Source organism: Petromyzon marinus, chromosome 25 (assembly GCF_048934315.1).
Source record: "Petromyzon marinus isolate PM22_M1 ecotype Great Lakes invasive population chromosome 25, UKy_Petmar_22M1.pri1.0, whole genome shotgun sequence".
NCBI lineage: Eukaryota > Metazoa > Chordata > Hyperoartia > Petromyzontiformes > Petromyzontidae > Petromyzon > Petromyzon marinus.
The window spans coordinates 3,673,883-3,691,132 of record NC_133691.1 but is presented as its reverse complement, the minus strand read 5'-3'; the positions used below and the strand labels follow the sequence as shown (position 1 = coordinate 3,691,132).

The 17,250-nt window shown below is 46.4% G+C and overlaps 1 long non-coding RNA gene across 2 annotated transcripts in view; it reads left to right on the top strand.

Annotated features, from left to right (window-relative positions):
• The window catches only part of LOC142929129 (uncharacterized), a 138,088-nt gene that overhangs the window by 63,768 nt on the left and 57,070 nt on the right, over positions 1-17,250 (top strand). For both annotated transcript variants that reach the window (XR_012945293.1, XR_012945294.1), the window contains exon 3: positions 11,399-11,674. This is a non-coding gene — a long non-coding RNA (uncharacterized LOC142929129). The remainder of the gene's footprint in view (positions 1-11,398; positions 11,675-17,250) is intronic.

Here is a 17,250-nt window from a genome sequence, read left to right as displayed (position 1 = left end):
ATGTACGTTTACACGCAGGCTTTCACAAACGTCAAACATTTTCATAGACTCCAGCCTTTATCAATCCACCGACGATTGAACGTCTTCCCACTGTGTCAGACATGAGCATTCGTTTAATCCATGCTTCACCACGCTAGTCAGTATGAGTTGGTGAACGGAGAGGAATGGTAAGACGCCAGTACTGATGTCACTTGCAACTAACTTTATGTTAGCCGTGGCCAGGAATCAAACTCGGGTCGCCTGGTTCACAGCGCAGCGCACTAACCACTGCACCACGCACCACGCCACTCCTTCTAATGTTGGGACGCCACAATATACAGGGTGGTCCAGACGTTTTGTGAAACCCATTTAATTATTTAAAACTTGACACAATGGGGGTGTCAAAACCGAAATGAATAAGCAAAAGAAACAGAATATTAGGGGTCAATTATTTGGGGGATAGGGGGTCACAAGACAATTGGACAACCATGTAAATGACATGGTATGAGTAAATAAATAAAACATCGTTTAGGTCTACCCTCTGGTTCCGGGCTTTGTTTGTGAGTCTCTGGGAGGATGGGTACAACCCCAAATCGGTGTTGAAGCGATTAGTACTCCGGACGACGTGAGAAGTATCTCCACGCGACGAGAGACCAATTAAGGTAAGAAGGCGAAACGTCGAGGGGAAGATGAACGCGGTGGTGGGGCTGGGTAAATGTATGTGCGTTGAACTTCTTTCGCACCGTATGTGCCAATGGGGGTACAGGGGTAGGGAAGGGGGCAGGGTGCTTGACAGATGAGGCATCTATGCTTCATTCAATATCTGTTGGGGAGGTTGGGGGGCGGGGGTGTAATCTATGTCTGAGGGGCGCTACGGTGGTGAGATGTTAACTACCTCGCCTGGTATACAGGAGGACGTCGGTTCGATCCCGACCACTGACTCTCTCTCTCTTGCCACGTGGTCGCGTGGATTTTTCTCCGGGTCCTCCGGTTTTTTTCCCCCTCCACATTTAGAATCAACATTTCGCGTTTCGAGTATTCGGCTGCTGCTATAACTTGTCCACGTGATAAGCCGCCACTTCGTTGAGCTATCATTTGTGACAGCCAGGTCGCTTCCGCAACAGAGAGCTGAATAGCTCAGTGGGCCTCGTAAAATAGTTTTACGTCGGGTGTCCAACATGGCTTGGTAATCTTCTATCTGTCCTCTCGATCTCGTGTTTATAATAAGATTTAAACACTGGCCCTCTTGTCACCAATGATAGTCATGGCCTGGCATCCAAATTATGGTCGCCAGACTCATCACTGCACAGCCGCTCCCCTCGTTCGTGCATATAGTACATAACTGTCGAACAGGGCCCAATCATCCGTGCTGCCTTTCCCATCGCAAAGTAGCACCTATGTGCGCCCTCTGGGTTTGACAGGTCTCATATACGCCCATAATAATGGCCTTTAAGAGGCGTATCTGTAGGCAGTCACTTTGTGTTACACATGAGTGTGGATGCGCAATATCAGTCATCGATTTAAAAGTAGCTCAGAGGCTGTTGTTATTAATTATTATTTCACTTGTTTACCCAGGAAAGCCACACTGAGTCTCAAGACCCTTTTTCGGGAGGGACCTGTCGGGTGTTTCACAAGCGGAGGGTGATTTTGCTGCTGCTGCTGCTGCTGCTGCTACGTGTAATACAATTTAGGATGTTTGGTCTAATGGCAGTTACGGTGATATTGTACGGTCGTTTTTGTCAGCTTTAGGAGGAAACCCATACATAACAGGGGGATAACATATAAACTCTACACAGGAAGGTGGCCCGAGTCTGGAATGGGGCAAGTATCTCATTTTTATGATGTGCACCCTACTCCGTGCTCGTTAACCGCACCACCCTGGACACTTTACAGGATTGAAATCACGGTTTCTGTGTTTTTAAGTGCGCGTGTGTGTGTGTCATTGTCTTTGTGTGCCTGCGTCTCTCTGCGTGTGCCAACTGTGCCACTTCGAACCCAGGACTTTCTTGCTCTGCGCCACGAGTGTTTCCATTGCGCCACCCTGCCTACCCAAGCAGTTGTCTGACACTGGGAGTTGCATTTTGTCATGGCAGACCCGGGTTAGGACAAATCGATCGGAGCAGCACCCGGCTTTACAGCGTGGCAATTTAAAGGTGCATGTTTAAACATCATAGCGATCACATTCATAGCAGCAAACGTCCATGGAGTGCTGAAAATGAAAACTCACTATTTAATAACATAAACAGACAACATAATTTAACATAATCACGATATAAAAGTGCAAGCAATAAAGTTATGAAGCGCAGCGTCTAAAAACTGAAACAGAATTAAACATATAGCCACACTTTACAAAATACCTCTCTGATATATTACACTCAACAAAATTATTCGCCGGTTCATATCTGATCAGTCGTTTTAATCAACCAAAACTGTTCTCCGTATATACTTACCCACTTTACTGTGCATCAAGCACCTCTTCCACACCAATACGTAAGGCGCAACGCGCTATAATTTCTTTTCAATTATAAAATGAGAAAATAACACGCTGCCCTAGCAATGCTACATTAATCCCTTGCCACGTCATCGTTTCCGAAAGGCACAGGCTTCTTCGTTACACCTATCGAGCAAAATAGCTCATACTTCCCGGCTTTGTGGTTAAACGGCAGTGGCGTGCACATGCAAGCAGTCGAGAGAATATGATGAGATATTGCCCACTTATCGCTTTTATATCTCTTTATTAATTATAAAATTACTATCATTTGTGCAAGCGTACGCACAAGGCACGAGGGTCGACAAACGCTTGCCGTCAAAGATACGGAAAAATGTTTTTGGAACAAAGAAATGGGACGAATCTAATAATGCTTCGCGATCTCATACCGATCGTTAGTAAAACGTTTAAATTCCAGGAGATGTGCATTGCATGTTAGACATCAGAACATTAACGTCCCGTGAGACTGAAAATTAATTTTATGAGCGGGGAAAAAAATAGTACCCCGAGGAATCGTATGATTCGGGGGAGGTGGGGGGATAAGTTCCATGGATTACCTTTAACATTTTATTGGCTATCTCTACCGATCAGGGATTTTGCCGGGTGAAGGCTTTCTGACTTGCGTGATAGCATTTGCAAAATATCAGTTCGGCTGTCGTTTTTTAACGATTGATGTCATCAGCACGTGGCTGCCGAGCACAGACTTTGCAGCGGAGCGAACGTCAGGGCATTGCGCAGAAAGATGGCCCTCGTATTGTGTGCATGCACATTTAGCTCTACAGATAGCCCAGCTTAAAGAAATATGAAAAAAGTACACACCAACGATCGAGACATATATTTCAGAAATTGTAATTTTTAAACTTTCCATCCGTTTATCATAATGCAACACCCATGGGATTCGTTGTCGGTACACCAATATAAATAAGCAACACCAAAGCTGCATTTAAATCATGCGAACAAATATGTCCAGTAAAATATGTAATAATGCATGCCGTAGCCCTTTCCAATCTGTCGTTTGAAGAGTTAAAATTTCGAAAGCATCATGTTCTTGTATTATCACTTGCTGTTGATAGATAGCAAAAGAACAATAGCTCAGCCAAAACTTGTTATTCTTGACGGAGACTCAGTGATATACAAGTATCCGGACATCCATATGCGGCATTTTTAACGTTATCAGTCTTTGGCCCGACTTAGGGAATATTCAGCTTACAGCTAAAGTAAGATCCACAGCTGGGACACATAATCTCCTTTACAACGCGGAAACAGCATTGGGTTAATAACAGACACAGCTGGGCATTGCCGTGGTCACTTGTGCATAATCAGCATGGTACATTAGGTCGTTTAGACAGAGGGAAAAATAATAAAACAGCTTGTGCAATAGCAGGGCATTTTAGGCTTGCGGCTATTTTAGCTGGAGTCACCTATAGTCGGATTTGCTCACGCGTTAGCTAAATAAGCCATATTGCGCTCACATGTGTGCATGCTTGCACCCACGAACAAAGACAAATACCCCCCGTATAACCTGCATAGGTTTTTTTGGGCAAGTGCTGTTAGCGACCACCTATGAAGACTAGCGTGGCGTGCGAGGGGGTGGTGTGGACACAACATTTGCCCGGCCCCCATTGTTTGCCCAACGCTGATGTTTACAAAATGCACCAGGTACTAAGTTAAGACTGAGTCTACCTAGGGGAGGACTAGGACCGGATTAGATTCTTACCACTGATTGAGCCGTGGTTGAGAATCAATTTCTGGTCACACGGTGCCTACCCACGTGTACAACGACTACCTCGTCCACCACGAAGTGGTGGTGACGTCATTATGGCGCTTGAACCAGCCTTGGTGCACTTTGAGACCACGTGAAGTGTCGAATGCTTGCTGGCAGGCGGTCACATAACACGCTAAGATAATTGGCAGACACGTGTTTTATTTGTCCGATACTCTGCTTATTGTTTGTGAGCATGACTCCTCTGCCATCAGTTATTATTGTTCAACTGCCCAGTAGCCTCAAATTGTTACTAGCCTGGCACTGCCTAATAGCGTCCTTCACGAGCCTCCTCAACAGAGGCCATTCTTGACACCGCTGGTACCAGTCATCAACAAGTCCAATCATCTCCATATTCTTCTGCACCGCATCAGCCCACCTGCTCTCCAGCCTCTGCTGCACCCATTTATCCCTCTCTATCTGGCCAAATAGAAGCTGTTTGGGCATGTGGTGTCTGGGCATGCAGGTTACATGACCTAGCCAATGCAGCCACTCGCCTGTCGGAGATGCTCACTCGTGAGATTGTGTCCAGATCTGTGGGCTCCTCACACAATCCTGCCTGGTTAAACACAGGATGGACGATAGGCAGGTCTGCCTGAATGTTTCAAACTGGCGCAGATATTCCTTCAAAGGCGTTTTTCAAGCATAGAAAAGAGAGAGCATAACCATTGACAAGAAGATCCAGAGATTGTTATGGAGCGCTAGGGAAAGGTCAGGTAGCTTCCACACAGCATTAGGCAGCTAATGAAAATATGCCACTCAACCAATTTGTAGTGAAACCTCTGTTTCCAAACTAGAGTTGGCCATAAGCCCAGGTATGGACATTTCCCCGTTCTCTCCACAACAGTACCATTATTCATGGGGAGTTGAAGGGGTGGAGTATTTAATGAAATAAAATATCCAGGCAGGTGCTTTATTTTGGGGAGGCTGACTGTAAGGCTCCATCTCTTAGTGACGCACTGCAGGTTCAGCATTAGCATCTCCAACTCCTCAGTGTGTGCAGCAATTACCAGATCATCAGTATATGTACCATGTTTAACTTATAGACAACCATTGCTTGACTACACTTAGGCATCAATCAACCTCCCATTGTATCGCTATCCGATAGAAATTCCTCAAAGTGCCAGAACCAGCGGACATCCCTGTTGCTACCTCCCATCCTCATAGCTCTACGTAAGCCAGCCTACCATCATGAAGGTCCTTAATAATTGTGAGAAGAGGGTCAGGGACCCTGAAAACACGAATAATAACACAAAGCCCTGGCCTATTGATGGAATTATAGGTCTTGATCACGTCAATAAAGCAGGGGTGTAGGTCCCGTTGACATTTCCTACACCTCTGCTGGAGCAGACAGAGAATATAATAATACATTACATTTGTGAGGAACATTTCATCCGCAGATTATTAAAAAGGTGACCACAACGGCATACTTATAATCCTGTGGAATCTGTCCTGTGGACCAGACGGTTGTAATTATGTGATATAGGCCAGCCTGCACACAATTGCCATTCCCTCAGCAGTTCGCTTGAAATGCCATCTCTGGTGCTTTGCTTGGTCTGAGGCTCCGGATCACCCGATGCACTTCCTCAACAGATGGCGCATCAGCCGGCCAAGTACATGCGCGGACGTGAACAGCACGAATGCACGTCCCCTCATGCACTCAAATGAACGCACGCGGGCCGTGTTTAGGCGAAGGCAACACCTCAGCACGAGTTCATTTGAGGATACGATCTGACAATGTACTGCAACTTCCGTGGATTACGCTGGGATTATGGAATGCGCCGGGCAGTCAACATTGGGGGCCTTAAGGGCCTTGTTTACATGAGCCCGATGGACATGTAACAGCATCGGTTGAGTAGCGACATTCCTCTGGTGGCCACTCAGCTTGCAAACATGGAAATAATGTGTGGCTTTTGGCTGTGGCGGCTACCTTCACGGTGCATCGAGCTGCGATGCCCTCATGCGCGCAGACGTAAGAAAAAACGCTGACAGAAAGGGGCAAGTGGTGGAGTATTCGATGTTTGTTGCAGAGATTCGCGGTTTCAGCCTAGTGGCCGCCCCGGTTAATATCGCAGCTGTAATTAACCGTAATTACGTGCCATCTGCTTCTCAGTGGATGTCAAATAATTATATAATCAAGGTCCAACATTTGGCAAATTAGAAACATTCCTTGAAAAGTACTTAATTGGGAAAAACCACGTACAGTAATTAACATCGTTCCCTACTGGAAGACTATACTTTCCTGTGAAACATGGGCGACCCGTGGCGAAATGTTAACTACCTCGCCTTTTATACAGGTGATCGTGGGTTCGATCCCGACCCTGATGCCTCTATATTTGGAGTTTGCATGTCTCTCTCCCCGTGATCCCATGGATTTTCCTCTCGGTCCTCAAGTTTTTCCTTCCACATTTACAAACATGCGTTAGAGAATCTGGTTGCTATGTATTTCCATGCAATAAGCCACTTAGTTGAGCTCTCATTCGTGGTCAGGTCGCTTCTGAAAAAGAGCGATGTAGCTCAGTGAGCCTTAACTGGTGAAAGAAAATAAGAATGGCACGGAACATCAAATTTGTAAAAAATAATCAATGACTCTTCAACCCTTGTTTTGTGGCTGTCCTTGTAACAGTAAAATATTCCGGGTTAAGGTCAAAAACACAACGCCCGCTGCATTTGAGCACATCAGTGTCCCGTGCGCGAGGCCACATCAAAGCACGCCTCCTGAAAATGCACAAAAAAAACCCCTACAAAACACCGTGCCACATCAGTAGAGACTGCTTACATGAATTAAAATGTAAAAATTACGAATTTCGCATTTTTTTCCATATTTTGTTATTGTTCCTTTATTCCTTTAACCGCGTTTCTCACGTGACGTCTGCCACCTCGGCTCTTCCCACGCCCTCCTCCCTGAAAAGTTTGAGAAACAGCTCATTTAGTCGGCGGCGTCCCCCTGCGAGTATCGCTCTCGCTGTCTCTCTCTCTCTACACGTGAGCTCTGCTCCTCGATCGCATTGCCCTCTGCGGCGTGGTACCGCGTGGCATCTGCTATGCCACGCGGTGTTGGAGCGCCGCACGCACCAAAGGCAACGATCACTCCCCCCCACCCCACCCAGTATAGCCTCAACAGACTTTCGGGGCAAGTGCCGTTAGTAGAGAGTAGCAGCAGCACCTATGAAGGCCGGCACGCCACAGGACAGTGGGGGGGGGGGGGGGGGCAGCGCCAAACCCCGCCACCTTTGTCTCCCCACAGTGGCGATGTTCACACATCGCACCCGGTTCTCATTTGAGGCTGAGTCAACCTCGGGGAGGCCCAGCACAGGCGTACACGCGCACACTGCCTGGGAGGCCCCGAGCCGTCAATGGGGGAGGCGGGGGGGGGTAACGCAACCAGGTACGGCAAAGATGAATCTGTTTGTTGTAATTCATTTAATTAACCTTTTCTCTCGCCCAGCTGGGCTGAAAACTGTTTGTTGTATCTGGCTGCCCGGTGGCTAACAACTGTTGATTATAAATGTCTGCAAATGTTTTTTTGTTGATGGTCAAAATAAAATCGGTCAATTAATCTATTCAAAAGCACGCACGCATACATGACAATTACTGCTTTCCTGTATCGATGTTTTCTTCTGCGAATATGGGTAAAACATTTATTTCAGCTACCAGTTGACAGTCCACTAATTGATTGGAGTCCGACCCATGCTATGGCAGTGTTATCAGGGTTGTTTGACCATACTTCACCACGCTGATGAAGGAGTAGTGGGGGGGGGGGGGGGAGTTGTGGGTGCTGGTTTGGCTGGACTGGTTCAGATGATACTTACCACTGATATTGGCTCTGGCTGCGAATCAAACTTGAGTTGCTGCTAGCTTTCTCGCACAGTACGCTCACCACTGCTCCACCATTATCCCCCTCCTCTTGATTGTGCTATAGAGGTGTTCAAATTTGTATTTAGAATTCTACGACAACGCAGGGTGAACAGAGGTATCTGTATGATTCTGGAGGGACAATAGCTCCATCCAAGCAAATAGGGGCCCTTTGATTCCATGTGACTACGTACTCGCTTCTGCTATTGTAATGAGGCACACACTCTGTGATTTCAAAGCTCGATGTATTTGCTCGAATCAGCGGAGCATTCAAAGTCCTCCATTCTCAAAGAGTATGCTGGGGTTGTCCTTAAACATTTGAGGCAAGTGCTGTTGTTCCCCGCCTTTATTTGCCTTTAAAATGTGAACCAACGAATAACACGAACGGCTCTTTGACCAGGTAAATATTTTTACCGACCAGGTCAGCCTTCAAATGTACTGAAACTTCGCGCGGAAAATAAGCCGCCCCGCCCCCCCCCATATTGTACAGCAATTTAGTTTGACATACATAGAGTAAAAAAAACAACGGTGCTCGTAAACGATTCAAATTAGTTTAAGGTAATCACGTGTAGTTTAAAATTAAGGCGTATGTATCCTGATAATAATAATTATAATAATAATTATCAGGAGTGGTCTTTGTCAGCGTTCTACTGGCTTTAGCCTCACATTACACCGAAAATTAATTTCTTTACTGATGATGGGGAATCCTATAGTTTGTCTACATGTGTTTAGCACGAGGGTCATCACAATGAGCATTTCGTCAATCCACTGGTGGATAATAAAGGCCTCCCCAAACTCCCACCGTCTCTCAGCGTGCTGCAATGTCACAATGCAACTGAGAGCCTGGGGGTTGCTCCATCTTCTCGTTGCACGTCCTCGCAGACGCGCTGCATTCCTATTCCTTCACGCGCGGGTATCTGGCGAGCAAGTGCTGAAATATCTGAATTCAATTCAGAACGATTGGGAATGACCTTTCTAGACGCCGATGCGCCCCTGGTTTTTACGCCACCTTACACCTTTACATTGTACCAGCAGAGGTGCTCACGCAAATGGCCGTCCACGCTGTCGACCACTTTGCAACGGTGGCGGCGGGGAGGTGGAACGAAAATGCTGACTGAACTTAATGATGTGGCAATCAAGTGCTTGAGTGATTTGGATATCGATCCGCGATCGCAAAAACGAGAGCCCTCATAATCCAATCGACCTCCAGTCCAGAATGTTTGGAGCCCAAATTTCGCCCCAAAAAAGTTTTTGTACCTTCCTAGTTGCAATATTAGACTCGACTATGTACATGTAATAATACGGCGTTTTAACCCTTCTCAAACACCATCATTTACATCGGTCAATAATGAGTATGTACTCTGTATCTGTGTATCAGATGAGAAATATTGGAAGCTGGATACCAAAGTGAGCGGTGAGCTGCCAACTGAGCCATTGGGGACTTTGCTTGGTAACGATGGTCGTCTAGGTCCACCTTGCAGGACGCATCTTTAAAAAAAAATCGCACACTGTCAACTTGAATGAAATTTTTTATATCGGAATTCGAGACAGGTCATACGTGCACACACACACAGCACGTGGCGTATTGGTCACATAAACTCCACAACACGACGCAACAAATGTTATTATTAACGCAGTTAAACCCTGTTCATGATGCCCATTACCCCGATGAGCAATCGCGAAGCCCATGATGGATGCCTGCTCAGCAGAGAAGACAGGAAAATGAACGCTCTTAATCAGGGCCAATGCTGAGTCGGTGAACGTGGATAAAGAGTTATTAAGTTCTGGGTTTTTCATGGAGAGTAAAAAGAAAGGCAATTGTGTTCCAGAGGGCTTCTACTAATTTTTATTTTACCAGCTATTGTAAGGCCTACTGAGCTACACGGCACTTTTTCAGAAGCGACCTAGCCACAAATGGTCGCTCAACTTAGGGGCTTTTTGATGCGGAAATGTATAGCAGCCAAATACTCAAAACTCGTGTTTCTAAATATTGGGAGGAAAAATTGGAGGAACCGGAGAAAAATCCACGCGACCACGGGGAGAGAGACACGCAAACTCCAAATATACAACAGGCGTCAGGGCCGGGATCGAGCCCACAACCTCCTGCATACCAGGCGAGGGAATTAACACCTCGCCACCGCTTCTCTCGAGGTACAGTAGCAACATGGGGAACTTAGCAGTGGCGAAGCACGCTTGGTTATCAGGCGAAACACCGATGGCATTTTTTACGTAACTCTCTTGTTTGGTTACCACATTTGGGACGTACCCAACATGTTGTGTGCCATTGCTCCTGCTTTCCAGTAGCAATTAAGCATTATTTTGAGCTCCCTAATGCTCAAATCGTCTGTGTGGGCGTTTGTTTTGGCATAATAATTCGTTGCATTTAGGTGTATGCCACGTCAATGAATATGCACACGTTAATTAGAAAACAATATAAAAAATAATGTTTTCTGATTTTTTTCGAGCGATAAATAATTTCACATTCCAAATTAATGGGCTTCTTCAACATTGATTCCAATTTGTCATAGTTTTAATCAAGGAGGAATGGCTTGTTTTTAAGGAGAAGACGAATTGAGAAGTTATATTTCAATGGGCGAGAGGGGATGTGGAGGGGGCTGCAGTGGTGGAACACTCAAGTGGTGAAAACTCGCAATGCACATGAGTGAGCATAATTCAATTCCACATCGGCGGTGATATAAGAACCCTTCCTGGTAAATCAACCACAACAACTGGCTTCATCCAGCAGTGGATTGCCTGACTATAAATCTGTGAATTATAATCATGAGTGGATTATATTTTTCTTCAACGACAGGCAACCCCCATAACGTAGATGAAGCTAAAAAAAAAGAGCCGAACCTTAGGTTGGTGTAAAATACGTGACTTATAATAGGATTAGATTTCTCAAACTCTTCACGTATGGACACAACTGGGTGGCCGCCATCGCAATAGTTAGCACACTGTGCCCTGAAAGCAGCAACTTGGGTTGGATTCCCAGCGTGGTGAAATGCGGTCAAACAAACACAAAGCATGGAGAGGCCTTCATCCAGCAGTGGCAAAACATAAAGGGCACATTTATTATTATTATTATTATTATCAATACAAAAGCTTAATTTCAGCCAGAGATGTCTGGGGGTGAGCACCGGCAAACATTTGCCCGCTTGGGATAAAAATCAACGAGAAATCACGCGTCGACTCTTACAAATGCAACACATTTAATTGCGACGTACACTCGCAGTGGCAAGTTAAAACAAACGTCTAAATGGTGTTTGCTCAAATGAGCATTGAGGCGGTGCTCATGTTCTCTCTCTTTACAGGCCTAAACCAGTGGTGGAAATTCCACATTCTTGTGATGGGGGGGGAGGGGGCAAGTATATCCGCACGACAACCACTGTCGACTCCCCCCCCCCCCCACCCACCTACAAAGCGATACAAATTTGATTGAATCTGGAGAGATGGCGAGCCGAGTCAACCGTTTCCGCAACCCGGACTTGGAACTCACAAACTTCTGATAGCGAGCCGATCGCTGCACCGCTGAGCCACCTGGTCGGGGCTCGCTGGCCGAGGGTGGAAGCGCGCTCCAGAGAAACCACGTGAGTAGCGGGGCGGGGGGAGGTGGGGAGATGGTCACGCATGCGGGCACCGACTGGGGACCCAGACGCTCTTCGGGACGTGAGTGCTGCAGCTGAGCGTAGTGAAGTGTGGCGGGCGCACGCCACAGGCAGCAGGGCTCTCCGCACGTGTCAGGGAGCCCCACCACCACCCCCTCCCGCGTGGCACAACTCAGAGGGGGCCAGCCAGCGCCGCGATGCCAGCCTCGTTACCCAACGCGCAGCTGTACCGATTAGCACGGTTGGCTACGTACGGTGCGAAAGAAGTTCAACGCGGCGCCCGCGGGCAGGCACGCGGTGACGCACGCCCGCGATCCAGCGACGCGAGGATTGATGGATCGTGCAGAGACGGAGTCACCTGTGCGACATAGACACCCCATGGGACAATGAGATGGCTATAATGGACAGTAAAGAATGTTGGTTTCTCACCCATCTGCTTGGAGCTGTGGTTGTGCCTGCCAGAGGTATCCTGATGCACTTATTCGTTGACCTGATATCTGTTCTTTACTGATGATGATAATAATAAGACTTGTAACGCAGTAAATATCGCAAATACGACTCAAGTCCGTGCGACTTAGAGGCGCAGAGCCCAGCTCGGAGCAACTGAAGAAGCTCGCCGGGGAACAGGTGCATCGCCTTTAGGTGTTTTAATGAAGCAGGAAGATTAATCGACGCTGCGGCGTATGCGAAGGGGAATTGTATTTGTTAGTGCAGTGGTTAGCGCGCTGCGCGATGAACCCGGCAGCCCGAGTTTGATGACTGCTCACGGCCAACACCAGTAACGGATTGTTAGAATTGGTCCTGGGTCTCCCTTAGGTCGACTCGAATGAGTAGCTGGCATGGCGGCGTGTAAACATCGCCACATGGGAGACAAAGGCGGCCGGGTGTGGTGCTGGCCACTCACCCACTCCCTCGTGTGTCGTGCCGGCCTTCATAGCCTTAACAGACTGTTCCTATAGTCTGTTAAAGCTTTGCGGAGGATCTTTGTCTTTGTATACATATACATTGTAAGGAGTGCATTATCATGATACTTACTTTCACAATATATACAAACAAGATTATTGAGTTAAAGTTACGGGGTGAATCATCAGGGTTTAAGTACATGTTTAACAACTCGTCCCACCGACGATTTGCGAATCAGGTTATGAATCGATTCTTTTTAAACTCATTTTTTTAATCATCCCTTTCGTATTATTGCTCAGTTGTTGTGAGTTGCTTGTACGCTTTCACTTTCTCGCCCACTAGCCTAAAGATAACGTGCGTTATAATTGACACGAATCATGAATACCCAATTACCACGCGTACGATTCAATTCATTGCGAGCGTAAGTATCGATTTTCTATATGTTAATCAATGGAGAGTGACACGGATATTTCCCTTAAACAAAAAATGTACCGGTGCAGCTCTTGCTGTGATTTCTGGCTCACGCCGCCGCTGCCAGAAGGGTCTCCCGCTAGGGAAAGCTGAAGCGAGGCCCCCTGGAGAGTATTTCCATCATGATTGTTGTTTTATTTTTAGATGACAACCTTAGGAATTACACTTTTGGAGCCATGTGTAAAGGAAAATGCGTGGCATTCACCCACACTGCCCCCCCCCCCCCATATTTCAATAGCGTGCATGCAATCCTGGTAAAAGCCACCGGTTGTATAATATGTCACCTCGTCTTCGCAGGACAATCATTAAAGAGTGGTACTACAATTCTCCGAGTTTTCAGGGTCAAGGAGATACATTAAAACTGTCAGGGCAGCCAGGTCCATTTCTAATTAGAGTAGGACCTTTAGAATGAGTCATCGCCCATCAAAAAATCGGTCCATTAGTTTGGTAGTCAGATACGTTCAAAGTTAAGCGAACTGATTTATTAATTATCTATCAAGCAGAAATTACGTTCTGAGAAGTTGGACAAAATGCCCAATATATAAGCAGATTGCACAATTAAAAAAATATTATTGTCAAACCTATGCCATTCCGCTGCTGGATGAAGGTCGCTGCATGCTGTGTCAGTCATGTGGGTTGCTTTAACCATACTTCACCACACTGGTCAGTGAAAGGTAAGCACAGAACCAGTTCAAATATCACGTGCCACTGACGTTGACCCACAGTACCGAGGAATTGAACTCGGCTTGCGAGGTTTAGTGTGTGCAGTGTGGGCAACTACGGCACAACTGCACATGCATACGACCGTTGTATCGTGAAGTGTCATTGTTATTCCACACAATTTGATTATATCACCCGATTTCTAAAATGATGTATTTCACAAAAGCTTAAATAACAAACGCACACTAACAATCCCGTATTGCACGCGATAAAATATCACATTCCTGCACCGTTAATAGAGTATTAATTGAGTAGTAAGCATGTGTGACACATGCACGCACTCTGGAATATTAACAATTTCGCAGAAGGTGGGATTAAAAAAGCCACCATTTAATTTGTAGGTGTTTTGTACACTGAACTTAAATACGTACCAATTAAACCGAGGTAATTTTCAAATAACTTTGAGCTCTATATATTAAATCGAGTACGTATAATTGCAAATATGTGTCGTTTAACTATTAACTATTGGTAATACTGTACCGACATCTAAGCATGTAAATGATATTGCCGTTCATATAAATCATTGTGTCCTTGTTCTCTGATGTTACAAAGGCATGTAAATAAGCGCATGTAAGTCTGAATAATTGTTTTTTTCAATTATCGCTTTCGACCACACATCTGCCCCCAGCTGCCTTCACCAACCCAAGCAGACTTGCTTGGTGAAGTATGGTCAAACAACTCCCATGACCAACACAGTATTCGGGAGCATTTATCCAGTTGCCTATTGACAAGGGGCTGTAATTATTATGGAGAGATATAATGCACGTGTAAAACTACAAACCTGTCAAAATCAAAGGCCCCCATTTAGTCTTAAGGCCATAATATGCAGTCACTGTGGCAATTTAAAGACAATTATGCCCGGCAATAATCATCGTCAACACATTCACTTTGAGCAGAATATTGCAATTCATCGTAGTAGTAGGACAGATGGAATTGTGTATCGGCAATGCACGCAAAGTTTTTGGAGAAATGTGATGAACGGTGATCATTCTACAGAACACACAACCTCTGGGTAGCCATGAGACATTTGTCTCCGATCTAATTGGAAGTTTCCAGCGCAGTTGCCTCCTGGGGGAGCGGTGATCAGATTTGTCCACATTTGGGCAACGACATTTCTTACAGTGTAAACCTGTGGAGGCAACTATTGTCGGTGACCATCGCTGCTAAAGATTGCACTCACATTGCCTAATTTTATCATGGCATTTAGAGAGCGAGGCAACCACTCTGGACGCCATCACACATTGGTGGCGGTGAGCCTCAATGCTGGCCTTGCGTTTTATGGCGTATTGCGCCAGGTAGTCATTTTAGGCCGAGTTGACCTCGGAAAGTTTCGGGTCCGGTTTAGATACCAATTACCAATTGTGCTACTTACACATGGTCAGGAATTAGGTCTGATTCGCACAACATTCGCCACTTTGTGGCAGTGACGTCACCGCAGCGCTGCTAACCAGGCGAGGGGCATTTCATGGTCACGTGTTGTGTCGAAGGCTTGCGGGCAGGAGGTCACAGGTCAGGCCCAGGAGTAATTGGTTAACTGACTGAAATGTCTCCCACAAACACGCGGACGCACGCACGCGAATTGGTGTACACACACAGAGACTAATTAAAGTATAAAACTTTACAGACACGAACTGGACGCTATTTAGGTCACAAGTGGTTGATGTCGTGTGGGAAGGTGTTTATGGGTAATTTAGGTATTTAAAGAAAAACATTTCCTTAATCACTGAGTTTTACAAAAGCATACATTAAAAAAATTACAGAAAAAAACTTCCCAACTAGTAATGCATATTTATCTTGGCTGCGCTGTTTTTAATCAAATGTATCTATGGAGCTGCGATAATTTGGTCTCTTCCGAATAGTTAGTTAAGCATTAATATATCACGCAGGTGTTACTCTCGGCTAATGTTCCAGCATACAGCAACATGTTCAGCTCACTCTATCGCTCACTCGCTCGCTCGCTCGCAAAAATGTTATGAAATCCTGGTTTCGTATCAAGAGAGCGTTGGCTGGCAAAGCCAATCACTCGAGTGCAAAATAGGGCCCCCGTCGTCAGTACCAGGTCGGGTTGAAGAGGACATGGGGGTCAGCGTGCCACTTTTTTGCTACGCTGCAAAGGGGCTGTGAACGAGCGGGAAAGGCTGCATTTTGCTGCAGGCTTAATATAAAATTACAGGAGCTGTAATTGGCTGCCTCTAAAAGGCTGCAAAGGGCACGTGTCGCGGCGTGAAGGGCAAAGACCTCTTCTTGGCTCGGGTACCCCCACCCGCGTGCGTGCCACCCTCGCCAATGTGGTTCTGCATCAGGTGAGAAAGTTTTGTCGTACGTTCTTCATTTGTAATGTGTTGCACGGACGTGTTCATCACTTGCGGTGCGTGTATGGATTCGTGCGAATATCCGCGCTCGCGGGGAGAGAGGGAGCACGTGCGTGTGTGCGCGTGTGTGCTTGAACGAATAAATCTGTCCTCTGGTCCACTGTTCACAGGCCCAGGTGCCACGCAACTCATTTTGTGCTCAGCTGAGGGCAGCTTTCTCTCATCTGGCGGGCGCAAATTCCCAGATGGTTTAAATATGCTCTATCATTACGCCCTCTACGCTGCAATGTCTGCGGCCAACCGTCAACTTGAACAAATATGCAAAGCAGGGATGTGGGGTCCCGCCGCAGTGGTGTGCAATGGCCAGGACACTACATGGCATTGGTGCCAGCTTCTTGAATCTGTCTCAAACCTGCGTCCACCCGGTGGGGTAAATGGGGTTCACCGCAGTTAGTCGACCTGCAGATCAGGCGTGGTGGGGTAAAGCATGGGTACTCCCACCGCTTTAAAGAAGACATCTGGCCAGTGTGTAAGAGTAGGCCAAATACCCTTTAGAGAGTATTCCCTAGAGCTTCCTCTAGCGGAGGCCGTTTCGCCAGGAGTGGTGTGAGCAAACACTTTCAGGGCTGCACATTTTTATATTTTTTTTATTCAATTCCTGTGCAGGTAACTTTGCCAGCCAGCAGTGGAGTGTGAATTATCTGAGGAGGTGCAAGAGAGCTTACAGTTTGAAGTAGCTTTTTTCCTGAAGCAACAATCATCAGCCACGTGGTGAGATGTCAACCACCTCGCCTGCTGTATGTTTGGAGTGTGCGGCGTCTCTCTCGCCGTGGTCGTGTCGATGTTTCTCCGCATCCTCCGGTTTTTCCCTCCACATTTAGAAACGTACGTTTTGAGTGCTTGGCTGCTCTACATTTTTAGGTGATAAGCCATTTCGCTTCTGAAGAAGAGCCATGTAGCTCAGTGGGACTTCACAGTGTTCAGTCAAACGTCATGAAGAGACACACTCGATTTGCACTGTCAATGAGTGGGAGTGTTCTATTATTTTCTGCGTAAGCTTAGCGTGCACCCGCTCCACACTTTGACACCTTTTTTTTTTAAAGCAGATTGCAATTGCGCGTACAATGCGCAGCTAGTGAAGCCCGATTTGTT